General features: G+C 41.4%; 1 protein-coding gene across 3 annotated transcripts in view; it reads right to left on the minus strand.

Annotated features, from left to right (window-relative positions):
* The window catches only part of LOC102192222 (leucine-rich repeat and fibronectin type III domain-containing protein 1-like protein), a 394,097-nt gene that overhangs the window by 159,605 nt on the left and 228,960 nt on the right, over positions 1 to 5,532 (minus strand). The window lies entirely within an intron of this gene.

A 5,532-nucleotide genomic window follows, 5' to 3' on the forward strand; every position in this document is an offset into this window, starting at 1 on the left:
TGTGTGTGTGTGTGAGAGAGAGAGTGATGAGGCTGCTCCCACCAACAGGCTAATCTACTGTGATTCAACAGATGGCACCAGCTGTGTGTGTGTGTGTTTAAGTGCACGTGCATGTTTATTTTTACATTCTTGTGTGTGAACATGTATTGGCATGTGTGAGTGTTAATGTACTGACCCACACACAGACATCAGTTACGTGCAAAACAACAAAGCACACAACATCTAAACTATGTGCACAGATTGTGCAGTAAAAGGTAAATGTTACACAGTTTCTTCTTTTAGGTGCGGAAGACAACGTGTGCTCAGATAGACTGAAAAATAAATGATGTACTTTAATGAGTTTAACTGTTGATGTAACTTAAATAAAACCATGTAGCATTCATTCCAACAAGCTTCCTTCTGTATCTGTCTCCATATCTTTCTAGCTCTGCCTCTGCCTTTTCTCCTGTTTCCTCCATCTGTCCACATGAATATTAGACTAACCAGTGAAACTATTTGGGTTGTAGCTGCGAGATGGATAAAGGTTCGAGTGTTGTTAGCTAACGGCAGGCAGCTTGGGAACCAAGCTGGACTTATAAACTGTACTCTACCTCCAATGCACAGACACACAGTGGAGAGGTCCAGGGCAGTGACTCGGGTACATGAAGCTGTAGCTTAGCAGAGAGCTAGCAGCTACAGGACACTTTGTACTTTTTTCCTGGAAAGGCCTGTAAATATACTTTTCAAAGGTACAAAAGCACTACATTAGTATAACTGCCTCGTAAGTGCATAATAAAGTATTTCATCTTCTGTGTGGCTGACATTGCACTGTAAACAGCTCCCTGAGGTGTTTGCACTCAGCTCTTCTGATGGTTATAAGGCGGCTTCAAACTACTTCAAAATTTCATGCAGTCACCAGTATGAGTGCCATTAATACCAGTTACAGCAATGACACAATCTCGCTGCTCTTTTAGGTCATAATAGGATCACACACTGAAACACAGAACAGACAAAGGGAATCAGAGTCATTCATTTCTATTACTTACAATTATGCTTCATTTTTTCCTTCATCATGATTAATAGTGATGCAACAGACACGCAACAACATTAAAGAAAGTAAATGTTTCTAATCAGTGTAGAACACCCATTATAACCAGTACTGCTGCTGGTATTTGTCCCAGTAATTCACACTGAGCTGTGGAGTCATGCACAGAAGTTAAAAGCTGTTTTAATGATATATGAAAGTAACTTCCACCATAACAAAGTCGAGTGGTGGAAATGGATTCATCTCTTATCCCTGAACTTAGAAACAGAAACAGAGCTCTAATAAAGCATGTGGGAATTATGGATCGAGCTAATCATGCTGACCCACATTCATTACGTTCACACAGACTTTTGCTCAGCTTGAAGTTCTCTCTGAGTTACATTAAAAAACCCACAAAGTTGTGTCCCAAACACAGCAAACAGACATCAGCTACTTTTAAATGGTTACTTTGCTCTTCTGGAAGAAGCATGTTCTCGGCTTGTTGACCGGATGCGTTTTAATAACACGATCGATGTGAAATCACGAGGAGCAACTCTGCACACAGATTCACCGAAGAAATGCGTATGTCTGTTCTTAGGACGTTTGCGCCTCAGCGCTGAGAGTTCAGAGGTTCACTGCAGCATTTGACACAATAAAATGGATCGTTGCATTACTGTGGGCTGTGTATCGTGCAGTATTAAACACAGTGAGGGGGTTGTTGTGCTTTGGTGCTATATAAATAAAATCTTAGTGCAGCTCAAAAACACAAAAGGCTTTTCAGCTCCCTAACTACAACAACAACATGCACACTTTAAATTTAAACAAGTAACTAATGTAAAACTAGGTCTGGGACATATCATCACATTTTTTAATATGAGAAGACTTTGTAAATATCAAAACTTTATTTCTTTTAAGTTTAAAAACAAATGGAAACGAGTCGCACTCATAGAGCCTGCTTAAGCAGCTGTTTGGGACTGCTGTCTGTTACCTTCTGCTGGTCCTGCATGTTAAATTCATTCAGACGATGCTCACGTGTGCAGCACACATTGAACTTTAGGTCTTTGTCCTTTAAGGCGTGCAGCACGTTTTCTGGATATGCAATGAAATCGAGCCTTATTCTGAAACATTTATTCAACTTTTTGCTGTCTTTCAAGCGTTCAGACAAACGCTCGCCTGATGTTTCCAGGTGAGCGTTTGTCTGTCTGTTCATTTACATTCTGCAGGTAGACACAAACCCAAATAAGAGTGTGAGAGTGTGCTGGATGTGGACATACAAAACAGCCCCCCTGTTGCACTGGGCCCAAGCAGCATAGCCAAAAGAAACGGGGAAAAAAGTCCCACAGCGCTAAAAAATAGCTTTAGCATTAGCTCACAGTAGTAGAATATGTCTTTCTTTTCAAACCTCATCAGCTGTCTGAACTTGTTTTTGGCAGCTGACATCATTCCAGTGGATATTACCAGCTGATGTGATGTTCCAGATTAGAATAGCAATAAAAATCCACATTTGGAGGCTGTGGAGGTTTGAGAAGTGTCTCTTGGACTATTTGAAAGTTCATAATAATTTCAGTGAGGATGAGAAGTGAAAAGACCATGAATCCAGTCTTTTACACACATTCAATATATTAACATTTCGTGCTGATACACAGTGCACTAACAAGCCTCGACAAAACTATTTTGTCATAATTATCATTTTGAAAAAGTCTGAGAAGAAAATGTTCTTCAGACACAGGAAGAAGGAGGAGTGGGCTGGCATAGCAACGAATACTAAATTGCGGTGGACAGAAGTGGTGGGATGCTGCAATCAACATCACAAGATCACGTCAGCAGGCTAATTCTCATCACATCCTTCTCACACTAAATCAACGTGCAGGAGACAGGAAGACAGGCAAGGGGGGAAAGAGAGAGGGTGAAACATCTAAAATGATAAATTATGACTGACAGGAAGGGTGGGATGTCGCAATCGCATTAAAGCAACATCAGCTCCATCTTTTCTTCATGTCAAATCGTTCTTTTGGTAAATAAACAAATAAATACAAAGACAGAGGGAGAGAGGGAGAGAAAGAGGAGGATGGAGGGAGAGAGGAACGGATAAAGTGATGAATTGTGACTGACAGAAGTGGTGGGATGCTGCAATCAGAGATCGCATCAGCAACACCACAGCTTCATGTTGGAGCTTCACCTAAAGTAAATAAGATGGAGAGTGGGGGAAACAGATGGGAGAAAGATAGATGGTGTGGGGGTGGGGGTGGATGGTGAGGCGGTTGTCATCGAGTAGCGATACGTTTGGAGAGATGGAAGTGGCAGGATACTGTAATCAGCATTTACGACACATCGCGTCCCACACAGGATCGCTGTTAGCCCTCCTCCCTCCCGCTCCTCCTCCTCTTGTCGCATTTACATATTCAGACTGTGAAGATCTTTTCTGCTGTAACCACACTGATGTGTAAATAACATATCAGATGGCAAGATGTCATCATATTCTGCGACATGATGCCAACATTGTGCTGCCAGCCTTTATGTAAAAATCTGAAGGAGTGTTTGTGTGAGACTAAAAAAGCTAGATAGCTTCCCAGATTCACAAGCCAGCAAGGCAATTTTAATGTCAATACCACATAACTGCTAGCTGTCAAGAAAACACACTAATCCATCGCACTTTTCCTATAAGGTGCCGGATTAGTGTGTTAACCGACAGTATCGGCCACTTACATGTATGCAGAGGGCTGGTGTGATGGAGAAGGATGCTAGGGATGAAGCGAGATGGGGGCAGACGGTCTGTTGTGGTGACCCTCGAAGAGAACAGCCGGAAGAAGAAGAATGAAGGCTGCGCACCCAGTGTGTTTCGCAAAAGCAGGCAGGCCGAAGGCATAGACACCAACTCAGTTTAATTCAGTGTAATTATATAAGTGCCAAATCACAACAACAGCCACCTCAAGGCGACTAAGGTAAAGAGAAAACCACACAATCCCCTATAAACAAGAACTTGGCAACAGTGGGAAGGAAAAACTCCCTTTTACCAGCTACCAGGCTCAGGGAGCAGACATTTTCTGTGACTGGCTGTGGGGTGTGGGACAGAAGACGAGCTGTGGAAAAGAAAACAGACAAAAAAAGAAAAAGAAACCAGAGGAACTTGAAGGTGAGGAGAAGGAGCCACCTTCAAATATCACAGGCTGACAAGCTCTTAAAGGCTCTCAGTGAGCTTTCGAGGAGTTATGACGGAGCCGAATACTGGTACAGAACACGTTGGGTTTTCAAAATAAGAGAGAGATCTGAGAAATCAGCATGCTGACCTATTAGTTCTCTGCAAAATAAAATCACTGTCCCTGGAAAAATCTCTGCCACTCTGCTGCCAGTGACCCATCAGTGTTTGTGATCGCTCATGTTCTGTGCTCATAGCTACCCTGGGCGCTGACTCACCAAATTAAAAACTACGTCTGTGAGCGCGATTTCCAATGTTAGCACTTTTTCCAGCAGTTTCAGAGTTTGTGTGATAAAAACGTTTTTTTCTTGTTTAAGAATATAACTGACAATAACCATGTCCAACGAACTCTACTAACAAACTCATAACGTGATGACTTTAGACTTTAGTGTGCCCGGTAGCTCTTTAAACCCCTTAACTCCTAGTGTACTGTATTTGATAGATTCGTTTTTGAGATTGATGTAGCACAAATTATACAAATTACAATTCATTTTTGCAAACTGATATTTAATTATTAGAAAAAAAATGTCAGATGGTTGAATAAACCCTCCATTTTCAAAAAAATTGAAAATGATTTTATGGTTTAGGTTGTAAAGAGTTAAAGAATCCTTTAAAAAGTAACAGTTTAATACTTTCATCATAACAAGCAGTTATATCTTATAAAACATACAATAAGCTGCAGAGAGACTGCAGGCAGTATGCTGGCAACAGAAGCAACAGGTTGTCTCATTTCCTTTGTGTTTAACTCAGAAAGTGCTGAGCGAGTTTGCCAAAAACAAGTTTACAAACAGCTTTATTCATCAAAATTCACTTGAAGCCACAGAAATGATGAAAGCAATGAGCTGCTTTTACTTTACTCATCACAGCATAAGGCTACCTGTTGGTTGGATGTGCCATGTTTGGCCAACGCAGCACAATGACTGCTATTGTTTTTGTTGTAGCAGATCCATGAATCCATCTTTTACTGCCAAAACTTTGCTTTCATGATCGGTTCTCTGTGATACGACAGCCTGGCACAGTCAGCACATCCCCTCAAACTTTGCTCTCTTTTTGCTCCGTTCAAGAGCAAGAACTCGAGATACTTCGTGCTTATTTTGTTGAAGTCATAAAATCTTCTATCCTCACCCACCTATTGACCCAAATACTTAACCTTTATCACTACCTGTATCACAAGTACTGTGCCAGGAAACCGTGCACATATACGTTTCCTTCTTTCCTTCTGGCCACTGATCCACTGTGGTGCAACAACACTTAAAAGAAAACAGAGAAATTTCTGTTGGTCTCTACAGCCTTAACCCCTGCTCTCTCTCTCTCTCTCTCACACACACACACA

This window comes from Pundamilia nyererei, unplaced genomic scaffold, assembly GCF_000239375.1.
Source record: "Pundamilia nyererei isolate P.nyererei 1_Seehausen unplaced genomic scaffold, PunNye1.0 scaffold00076, whole genome shotgun sequence".
Taxonomy (NCBI): domain Eukaryota; kingdom Metazoa; phylum Chordata; class Actinopteri; order Cichliformes; family Cichlidae; genus Pundamilia; species Pundamilia nyererei.